A 12,517-nucleotide genomic window follows, 5' to 3' on the forward strand; every position below is an offset into this window, starting at 1 on the left:
AGGGCGGACATGTATGCCTGTAGATGTGAAAGGTTTAAGTACAGAGCTTGGTACAAAGTTAGATATTGCAAAGACTGATTTAGGTACAAAGTTGGGTACTAGGCTCGACATAGCAAAGACTAGTTTAAGTACAGAACTCAATACCAAGCTTGACACACTGATTGCAGATCTAAGTGCAAAAATATAATCACAAATGGACAGCATATCCAGGAATTCTGTGAGGAGAAACAAAAATTAGAAGAGGATTAATGTACTGAGATAAACCAACAATGTGGTATAGTAAGATAAGAGATTTTGGAACAGTCTAATGAAGCAGATCTGAATGTAAAAATAACAACAGAATTTGCTGAACAAAAGTTTACCAAACTAAACGAATAAATCTTAGACACATGGTTACAGTTAAACATATTAAAGTAAAGATTTGGATGTAATGGTTTTACCAGCCTCAACTTTCACAAATTTAGAGGAACAGGTAAATGAGTAAACTACTAAAAACGCACAAAAATGACAGAGTGATCAATCAGCGCACCACTATCCACAGTTGGTTTAGAAAAAACAGAAGGGGAAGTACAAAAGCTTTGGGAAGAACTTAATAACACCAATGAGGAATTAAGAAAACAAAAATTTAATTAAAGTAATGGTCTTTCACCAGCACTACTCGAAGAATTAAATACAGGTGGAGTAACTAACTTCACCCAAAAAGGTTCCTAAGTTCAAGCCAGATGACATTCAGCCCACATAATTCTTAAGGGTATTTTTGGGGTTGTTACCAAAACAATGGGATGATAATAAAAGAATTTATTTCATTTTAAATTATTTAGAAGGGAGAGCTGCCGAATGGGGAACAGTTCATTTTGAAGAATTCTCTTCCTGGTGCAATTTTCAACAGAAATTTAAAAAAGAAATATTGGTCATCCAGTATCCAAGAGAAATTGACTACAGAATTACTAAAGCTGAAGTGTTGCACCAATAGTTGACATCCATACAAGAAGTACATGCGAGGTGTTATCCAAAATTTTCGGAACTGGTGCTGCCATCTGTTGAAAATCTTACTTTTGGACTAATGGTCACCATCACCCTCGAAGTAGTTCCCATCCGCACGTACACACCAGTCCCAGTGCTTCTGCCACTGGTCAAACATTTTCTGGGAGTCCTGTTCTTTGAGGGTGTTTATCACTGCCATCAATGCTTCTTGAATCCTCTCCAGAGTGCCGAACTGGTGGCCTTTCAACTTGAGTTTCAGCTTTGGGAATAGCGTGAAGTCGCAAGGTGCCAAATCTAGCGAGTATAGTGGGTGGGGTACAACCGCTATGTTGTCTTTTTGCCAAAAAGGTCCTGGTGAGCAAGGACGTGTGACAGGGTGCCTTATTGTGTTACAGCAGCCAGTTCCCTTGATGCCAAAGTTCCGGCCGTCATCGCCGCACGTTTTCACGAAGTCGTCACAAAGTGTCACAGTAGGACACAGAATTCAGTTTGGTTGGGTGGAACGAATTGTTTGTGCACAATTCCCTTGGTATCAAAGAAAATGATGATCATGCTCTTCACCTGTCTCGCTTTTTTGGGTTTTGGAGAGCCCGGGCTCTTCCACTGGGATCATTGCAAGGGTCTCCATAGTACTTTTTCCGAGATTCGCACAGAATTTGATACACATGCACTGTTCTGTTCGCGGAGGCCATCGTAAGATCGCCACACACCAGAAAAAGAGTATTATGGAAATCACTGTGGACCCTCCCAGCTGAATGACACTCCACACACTGACTCATCAGATATGCAGCTCTCGCCACCTAGCAGTGCAAAGATCCACTACTGCTACTTTCCAGATTGCAGCACCAGTCCCGAAAATTTTGGATTCCTTCTCGTAGAGCGGTAGTCGACTAGGTCAAAATATCTAGATGAACCCCTGGAGCAGAGTCATTTGGTTAAAGACTTAGAAGGTTGCCTTTTCATATGAAAAAGAAATTTGATGTACAGGTAGCATAATGATAAGTGACTCATTAACCTTCATGGAAGAATTAGATATGGTAAATAAGGAATAAAAACAATGTAGGAAAAGACATATTGCTATTTACTGTGAAGGAGACATGTTAAGTTGCAGACAGGCAAAATTAAAAGACACTTCCATTAAGCTTTTGGCCACAGAATTCATCAGTAAAACAGACACACACATCATTCATACACACAAGCATCCGCACCTCATGCACACACGACCACCATCTCCAACACCTCGGCTTATTATTAATTTGACATTTTTCTATTGTAGAAGTTTATGCAACAGGGTCGACATAACACTGGCATTAATGGGAGATTGTGAAAGAGTGGGCTGATTTTGGGTCCTGTGGTGGTGCGCAACATACTGATCATAAAGCAGTGGCCATGTTGATTCAGCTCCAGAACACTGCTGTACAAGCGGTACACTCAGAAGGGTGAAGAAATTAATTATATTTGTTAATATAAAGTTGTTCTAGTTTCAGTGTTCCACAGTGTCATGTGACTGTTTTCGACAAGTTTATCTTAAGCCCAAAGAGTATGTACACAGCCCAGGGGAGGTAGCACAAATCGCTGAGTTGTGGTCTCTCTTGGAGGTCTCAGAGTGAAGGAGGGGGGAGACGGGGGGAGGCTGATCGAGAATGGTGTGGATGGCCAACACTGTGGCAGTTGTAAAGGAGACACCTGTACAGCACAAGGTGTGCACAGTACTTTCAATTGATGGGCCAGCCGGTGGAAATGTCACTGTCTGCAAGAGTTACAATGTGAGGTGCTGTGACTGAGTAGGTGTCTGAACTTCCTTTTCTGGTGAGCAGACGTGCTGTTTAAATTGTGAGAGGTCTTGACTGTTCAACTATCATACCATTTGGTAGAATTACCCACAGCCCATGCACTTCTGCTGAGGTGGTGAACCTTGTACAAAATTCATGGGTTTAGTTAAGCCAGTTTGGTTAATATGTGGCATGTTGCTGGCACAAGATTTCCAGTTAACAAAAGACACTGTTGACACTTCGCCCGTAATTGACATTATGAAGGGTTGTGCTCACCTTAGCAAGTTTGCATGCCGAGTAGCTGGCCTCGCAATGGTTGGAGGATCCTTAATTGGCATATTATTAATTGGACATTTTTCTGTTATACAGGTTTATACTTTGGGGTTGACGTAACAATGGTCATAAAGGGAGACTGTGAAAGAGAGGGCTGGGTTTGGGTCTTGTGGTAGTGGGCCACAACCGGCTGTGAAGCAGTGGCCATGTTGATTCATCTCCAGGGCACCACCAGAATACTACTCTACAAGTGGTATGCCCAGGAGGGCAAAGAAAGTTGTTCAAGTTTCAGTGTTTCTTGATGTCATGTGACTGTTTTCCACAGTCAGTTGAGACTATAGTTTGACATATGGATGGGTGAGTTCTTGGTTTTTGAATTGCATCATGCATGCAACTAGGGAGTAACTGATGGTATTGTCTGTAGAGATGTTTTTCGATGGCGAGAGCCTACTTGCTAATGGGGCCTGTGAAACTATATTGCCTGAGGTCTAGGTTATTGGTGCTATCCTTCAAGGACAAACTCACCTATTAAACTGATTGTGCTTGTTATACTATTCTCAAGAAAATTCTGGGAGAGATATTTCAGGGAACTGAGTATCTGCTAAGTGAAAATGAAATTAAAGAAGTGGGTTCCTATCTTCAACTCTAGTTTTACGCTATTGGCTATGGGTATTTAAAATTGTACTATTATAGTTAAGCAATCAAATTAGATCATTGTGAGAGCTCATATTAATTCCTTGTTAAATTTCACTGTGAATTTGGTGTCTGCCCCCAGTAGCTGAGTGGTCAGCGTGACAGACTGTCAATCCTACGGGCCCGGGTTCGATTCCCGGCTGGGTCGGAGATTTTCTCCGCTCAGGCACTGGGTGTTGTGTTGTCCTAATCATCATCATCATCATCATCATTTCATCCCCATCGATGCAGAAATCGCCGAAGTAGCGTGAAATCGAAAGACTTGCACCAAGCGAACGGTCTACCCGACAGGAGGCCCTCGTCACATGACATTTTTTTAATTTTTTTATTGTGAATTTGGTGCCTAAAGCTAGTACTGGTTACAGAGTCCGTGTCATTAGACCTTCTAGTTAAATTGATGTTTGGAACTTCTATGAGGGGCAGATATTACAAGCTGTGTTTATTGTAAAGAAGAGACGTTAAAATGCAGACAGGCACGATTGAAAGACAGTTACATAAAGGTTTCGGCCATATTCTTCATCAGCAAAAGAGAAACACCCACCATTCATACATACAAACAAACAAGCACACCTCAAGCACACGGCTGTCAACTCCAGCATCTCAGACTGGAATGCAACTATCAAATGGGAAGTAAGCAGCAATTTGAAGGGGGCAGGTAAGAGGAGGGATAGTAGTGTATGGGTGGGGAGAGACAAACACTGTCAGGTGGAGTTTGCAGGAACTAGAACGCCAACAGGTGCAGCGTCAGGAGTTTGTGGGGAAAAAAGTAGCGTAAAAGTAGAGGAGTGGGGAAAGATGGACAGTTGCACTGGCAGAGAGCAGCAAATGAACAGGTTGAGGAGACAGGAATGGGGAGGAGACAATAGGACAGACAGCGTGGAAACTGTTGGGTGCAATGTGTGGGGACAGTATGTTACCGTACGTTGAGGCCGGGATAATTACGGGAGTGAAGAATGTGTTGTAAGGGTAGCTCCTATCCGTGCAGTTCAGAAAAGATGGGGGTGGAGGGAAGGATCCAGATGACTCAGGTAGTGAAGCAGCCATTGTAATCGAGTATGATATGTTTAGCTGCATGTTGTGCCACAGGGGGGTCAACTTTTCTCCTGGACACAGGGTGGTCATTCATTGTGGTGGACAGCTGGTTAGTAGTCATATCAATATAAAGAGCTGTGCAATGATTGCCGCACAACTAGTAAATGAAGCTGCTTTCACACGTGGTCCCCGATGCAGCAGGATAATCCTATGGCTGGACTGGGATAGGAAGTGCTGGGTAAATGGATTGGGCAGGTTTTGCACCTGGGTCTTCCACAGGGATATGATTCTTGTGTGAAGGGTTAGGCCTTGGTGAGACCATCAGCACACGGAGCAAGGGAGTCCTTGTCACTGCAGATACACTGCTCCCGGGTGGCCAGTCTGTACAGGAGGGATTTTTTGGTGTGGAAGGGATGACAGCTGTCGAAATTCAGGTACTGTTGGTGGTTGGTGGGTTTAATGTGGGCAGAGGTGTGGATGGAGTAATCAGAGAGATCATCATCTATGAAGGTGGCATGCTGGGTTGACTAAGACCACATGAAGTGGATGGGAGAAAAGGTGTTGAGGTTGTGTAGGAACAAAGATGGGATGTCTTGGCCCTGAGTCCAGATCATGAAGATATCATCAATGAACCTGAAGCAGACTAGGGGTTTGGCATTTTGGGAGGTTAGGTAGGTCTCCTCTAGATAGCACAAAATGGTTCAAATGGCTCTGAGCACTATGGGACTCAACTGCTGAGGTCATTAGTCCCCTAGAACTTAGAACTAGTTAAACCTAACTAACCTAAGGACATCACAAACATCCATGCCCGAGGCAGGATTCGAACCTGCGACCGTAGCGGTCTTGCGGTTCCAGACTGCAGCGCCTTTAACCGCACAGCCACTTCGGCCGGCTTAGATAGCACATAAACAAGTTGGCGTAGGAGGTTGGCATAGGACGGTGGCATGTGGGTGTCCATGGCTGTGTATATCCTTCCCTTTGAGAGGAGAAGTAGTTACGGGTTAGAATAAAGTTGGTAAGGTGTATGAGCAATGAGGTAATGGGTTTGGAGCCTGAAGGATGTTGGGGAAGGTAGTGTTCAATGGCGGTAAGACCTTGGACATGAGGGATATTGGTGTATGAGGAGGTGATGAGTAGGGATCCAGGAGGTAAAGGGGTGGGGATGGTGGAAAGTTGGTGAAGGAGAATGGGGCCACAAAAAGAGTGAACTTATAAGCGTAGCATTTGCCAGTCGAAGCCTAAATAAGTATGAGCTTAACTATACAACCACAGAAAAGGAATTGTTGGCAGTAGTGTGGCGTTTAAAGAAATTTCAGGCACTTATTTAGGGATCAAATATTACTGTATAAACAGATCAGCAAGCCTTATCTTTCATAAAGGAAAGCAGATTGTTTCATGGACGATTATTGTGCTGGCTCATTTTTTAGTAAGAGTTTCATATAGAAATGCAGCATGTCAAGGGTACTCAGAACAAGGTCCTCAGTATGCTATACAGATTACCTTTACGTATGAGTTTAGTGACTAATGATGTAAAACGTAAAAGATGTTCCTAAATGTAAAATACGAAACATCAATTAATTAGACACGGCAGAATAAATTTCAGCATGGCATGGAGGGTACTTTCAAGTGCTACAAACTTTGCACCAGTAAGGATCCTTACAAAAATATATTTTAAATTTCTTTTAAAATAATGGCAATGCTATCAAATTTCACATCAGTGTTTCATGCTATACATAGGAGCATTCTTATGAATTACATCAGCTCCTCTCTACAAACAGAGGACACTTTTCAGGTCCGTAGGAGTTGCGCCAGTCAGGTTTCTTTTAAAAAAATTTATAAAGGTCCAGCAGGTTAGTGTTTAGCTAGTCATGACAGTGAACTTTTAGTTCCATGTTCCACAGGTTACTCTATAACTGTAACAAATGGTATGTAGCACAACTTTTTATTGTAATTTATTTCTTGAGAATCTTCAAGCTTTCTAAACCTAAATCATAAAAATTTGAACCATTTGTAATTATAAAATAAATTTTTGTAGTAGATATGAAGATGGGCAGCCCGCACAAAACTGGTCATATGGAAATAAAGGAAAGTGATCTGGAGACTAAATTTAGATACTTTTTATAATAATTATGGGGTTGTGCAAAATGTCACATATACCTGTAAAGCTGATGTTTTAGAGGTGCCAGAGAAAGCACAAATTGGTATCGTGGACTCTATGGAGTCCAGTATATGTGAGGATTTATTATTTGTTGTTGCTTATGACATATATGAGGAAGAACAGATATATGTTTATAGAAGAAGGAAACCACATGATATTCAATAGTGATTTGTGTAATGATTGAATGAACAAAGCCAAATTTTAGAAGTGCAATAATGTTAAAGAGTATGAAGAAGTTGAGAAATTAAGTTTGCTAGGGATTATTAAAGATTGGTCCTGGAAACGAAAACATGGTCTTTATGAAAATTTTTGATGATGACAAAGACAGAGCCTGTATGTTGCATGAATGTGGACACTATGTGGAGTGAATGTGCGAAAGATGTGGAGAATGATTTACTATACGAAACAAAATTAGCAAGAAAGAATTAAGTACAGCCAATTATTGACATCAATATGTATTACGCATGATTGAAAGCTCTTGCTGACAGCAGAAGTAATATATGTGGTTTATATAAAATAAAGGGTGTCCAAAAAGTCTTTCCCTGATTACATAAATTGATAACTCAGGCTAGAAGTAAGATACAAATATGAAACTGGTGTCTAATTGTTTACAAACTATCAAAGTTTTTTTCACACATCAGTAAACTTCCACATGAGCACCCTTGGTAGCACGTAGCACATCTAGGCAATATTCAATTTCCATCCACACATTAGCCAACATCACTGGAGGGATCGATTCAATGACTGTGGTTATCCTTTGCCGCAGGGTTTCAAGATCTGGTACACCTGTTTGGTAGACCTCGTCCTTGACATAAACCCATAAAAAGAAGTCTAATTGGGTTATGTCACAAGAGCGTGGAGGCCAAACTGTAGGCCCATCACGACCAATCCATCGCCCAGGAAAGGTCCTATCGAGATAGGCACGGATGTCCAAACCCCAATGAGGCGGTGCACCGTCTTGCTGAAACAAGACATCAGGGTGATACTGAAGCAGCTGAGGAACAGCATACAGTTGCAACATGTCCAGATACACTGCAGATGTGATGGTAGCCTCAGCGAAGAAGAATGGCCCGATAATTCGATTGTGCAATAGCGCACACCAAACATTCACCTTTGGACTGCCTCTGGTGCACTCCATGATCTCGCCAGAGGGTTGTGAACCCCAAATGCACACATTATGGTGATTCACTACTCCACTGACAGAAAAGGTCACTTCATCGGAAAAGGCAATTCGTCTGAGATAACCATCATCATCCTCAATACGTGATAGCATTTCGACCGCAAAGTCATATCGACATGTACTCTCATTGGGCAACAAGGCCTGAACGATTTGCACTTTGTATGCACGAAACAATAAACATTTGTGTAAAATGTCATGGAGAGAGCTTTTTGGCATCTGTAATTCACGTGAGGCCCTGCGTACCGATTTCTTCGGACTTCGCAGAAAAGTTTGCCTTACAGCTTCCACCCTGTCTGCTGAGGATCTTGGTCGACCAGACCTCAGAAGGTCAGCAACCGATCCTGTGTTCTTGAACCTCTCATACCAGGTTTTAATGCTCTTGACATCAGGTGGATTCCTTCCAAATGTTGCCTGGAAGTGTGTCTGTACTGTGGTTGGCGATCGTGTCTCATGGTATCACAGGACACACTGTGCCTTCTCCTGATTGGTTAACATGGCTTCTTGGGCACTGCACCTCATCCACTACTTATGTACTGAGAACCTAAAACAGAAAAAAAAAACTTTGATAGTTGTAAACAATTCGACACAAGTTTCATATTTGTATCTTACTTATAGCCTGAGTTATCAATTTATGTAATCAGGGAAAGACTTTTCAGACACCCTGTACACTATGAACCTAATAGAGATTATATGATGAGAAACTTGTGGAGTTTCTAGTTGTTAATAACGAGACTGGTCAATACCATAAGCTAATGAAGAGAGAGGTTGTGCTTGAGGCTGTTGCACATGGGGAGTAATTTGAGGAGAATTTCCTGGTGATACCATTTTTCATTATAAATTTAATGCTGGCGACAGATTTTCTATTGACTATTGATTGTAAAAAAAAAATTAAATTGAGTTTGACTGTGAGTTGAACATGAAGAGGGTCTGATTTAAGATTGTGTTATCTGGATATAATACATTATCTGGAGTGTAAGCAGTGAAAGATACAGATGATAATTTGCACATAGAGTGAGCAAATTGTATATAAAACACAACAGTGTCTTCCATGACAGACAGAGTAATTGGAGTGAATGATGCACACATGAGAGAGAGTTTTGGTTGGTTACAGCTCTACTTACATGTAAACATATTCATTGGAGAGTGTAGCAAAGTCTTGTTGCTTGGAGGTGGAGTACCACTTTATGGTTGCAAACTGAGTCAGGTGATGTCAAATGAATTGCAACAAAGATAATTTGGAGTTTATAATACATGTAGATGAATTTCATTTTTGTGGTATGGTAACAATTATTTGGGGCAGGGGACATCATGTGGGTTGTTTGTTTAATTGGTTCCTACGTTTTCTAATGCAGTTATTTCATGGTTTGCTTCTATTTTTTGATGAACTTTTGTTGCATGAATGAAGTGTGTGTGAAGTAAGTGTATGTATATTTGTGGCTGTATGACTGTGGAGATAACTGTGGCAACATTATTATTTTTATTGTGAAAGTAAAAAACATAAAAATTATCAAGTTTAATGACAAATGAACTGATAATTTAGGGAAGCTTATTTTTAATTAATTGTGTATCAGTTTCTCTAGTCTCTCACTTATATTTCATGTGACAGCTGATTTCAGAGCAGTGAATTCTGTAGAATACACACTCCAGTGGGCTTGAGAGCTTGAACTCCAGGTCACAAGTACACTGCAGAAAAAGAAAGTGTGTGCTACTTCTTGTTGGAAACATTGCAATCCTACTATCTTATGGATTTCTTTGGATGTTTTTGACTATGCACAATTTGGAGAGCAAAGAAATGGTACAAATACCTTAACCATTGGTCACGAGGGGATTAGAAGTATGAATTCTCAGTCGTGGTTTTTGTTTCATCTGTTGCTGGGGATTTGGCTGGAATGAATGGAGGTACAAAGAAATGGTACTTTGCATCTTACAAGAAAACATCAGCAACTTGACCTCCCAGCAGTCAATCCTGCAAGAAATTTGGACCACAATTATGTATGCAGTTATGACCATCTGAAAGTACAGCTTTTATATTTTTAAACATTATGTTTGTTTGCCGCTCAATCCACCCCACTGCAGCCCCTATTACTACTCGAGTCTGAAGTACTGCATGGCAGAATGACAACCAGAGCCCTCTTACTTGCCTGATTTTGATGGTGAGGGTGAGAGAAGAGGAGGGGGGAGGTGGACACATTTGCCCAACTTGTTCTGAAATGATGTTCAAGAACATATAGTTATACATGAAAAAGAGTAAGTAATATGCGTACATAATATACGGTCGATATTATTTTAACAATATTCGGGTATTGATCTCAAAATGAGAATGAATAAATGCCGGCAACCAAGTAAACATTATGAAGTGAAGTTACTGATTTTTGATCTACAATTTAAACATGCCAATCAAATTTAAGAATAGTACAGCTATTAAATGTACTTCACTTTAACCAATGAAAGTAACACAACAATGTTCATAACTAAATAACACTACAATCCTACTTTCACGATACACTACACTAGACTTTTGCTAATCCGGCCCTCAGCAGTCCGGCCTCTCAGTAATCTGGCACACATCCAAAAACACGTGCACAATGAATTATCATGCACAACACCACTTAGTTGAACAATGCTTCATATACTGTATTTGAAATTGTAGCTTTCTCTACAGTTCGGAATCATGTCTTCTAATAGGAATCACATTACGCTAGACCTCAAGCAGAAACTTGAAATTTTAGATAAGTTAAATTGAGGTTCTTCGCAAAAGCCATTGCTGCCGAGTTCACTTTTGGGTGAGCAACTATTTATTACATCAAAAGGAAAGAAGAAGTTATTCGACAGTACTCAACACTAATGGATAGTGAGTTGAGAAAATGGAAGGTGATGTGAAAGAGTGAGAATGAAGAACTTTATGTAGCTGTTTATAGATGGTTCATATAACAATGCAGTAAAGGAATTCCAGTCAGTGGCCTGATTATACAGGAAAAAGCAGCTACATTTAACAAACAACTTGGCGGTAGTAATTTGTTTGCAGTGAGTGAAGGTTGGCTATCAAACTGGGAAAACTGACATGGCATTCGGCAGCTGACGGTCACCGGGGAAAGTCGCTCAACTAACGATAAGGATGCTGATGAGTTTCTAAGCAAGATATGGAAGATAATAGAGGAAGAAGATTTAAATGCTGATGCCTTGCATAAATGCTGATGAAACAGGACTCTTTTACAAGATGCTTGCTTCAAAAACATTAGCTGCCAAGAACAAGAAGGAAGCTCATGGTTACAAGCAACAGAAACGCTCATGGTTACAAGCAACAGAAACAGCGCGTAACATTAACGGCATGTTGTAACGCAAATGGGAGTCATAAACTACCGCTTATGGTGACTGGAAAATCCCAACATCCATGCTGTATTCAACACACTGACATAAATACTCTACCAGTGCAGTATTGCAAAATTGTATCCTTCAGTTTAATAAAGTACAGTACACTACATCCTTGTGTTTTCAAAATAAATAAAAAACAAAATAACTGAATAAAATAAATTTCAGACACTCAATAATCTGGCACTTCCGCTGATCTGGCACCCATATGTGCCAGGAATGGCCGGATTACCAAGAGTCTAGTGTAATACATCTCATTCATTTACACTGCATTTGTGAAACAACATAAAATTGTTCAAAGCAAAGAGGTCTCTGGCTCAGCTATGGGTTAGAAACCGTGCATTTTGACACAATGAACCACGCATGTTATCAGTATCAAGACAGTAATCCACAACATCTTACTCACTCCACTGCACTTTGCACTCAGGCATTAAGCGGCTGTGGTGGGGTCAAGCAAGTGAGAGACAAATGGTGTGTGCAAAAGTTTTAAAGATGTACTTTCAGAAGGTTGTAACTGTGCACTTTCAAAATTATGTCCCAAACTTTCACAAAGTATCGGTTGCTGGGGCAGATATCTTGCAGGTGTGCTTTTCTCTCCAAGAGTCTAAAGTTGGTGATATTCCTTTGCCAGTACTGGTCAACAAGGAGGCAAGATACAGCAGTGCGGATTGTATTGGATTTTATACAGCATACAAGAAAAAGTTTTTACAGTGAACTAAATGTTTAATTTTAATTTTTAAGTGTGGTGACGATTTTATGGGCAATCAGATAAACAGAACAGAAGGAAACACTAATTGGTACACCACTGCTGGAACACAATTTTGCAGTTTAAAACAGTTATATATAGTGATCATTAAGGAAAAACACAAATTCAGAACATTTTTAAATGTCTGCTTTGTAAAAGTTTTCATACCTTATCCCTTGAGCAATGAAGAGAATTAGGCTTATTTTATTTTCATTTGATTTGCCACCTGTTAGAAATCAAGTCTTTGAATTAGGTAATATTGATAATCTTTGAACATTTTTCTTTTTTCATTTCTATGATATTGGTTTTTA

The sequence above is a fragment of the Schistocerca nitens genome, chromosome 1 (assembly GCF_023898315.1).
Source record: "Schistocerca nitens isolate TAMUIC-IGC-003100 chromosome 1, iqSchNite1.1, whole genome shotgun sequence".
NCBI classification, from domain to species: Eukaryota; Metazoa; Arthropoda; class Insecta; order Orthoptera; family Acrididae; genus Schistocerca; species Schistocerca nitens.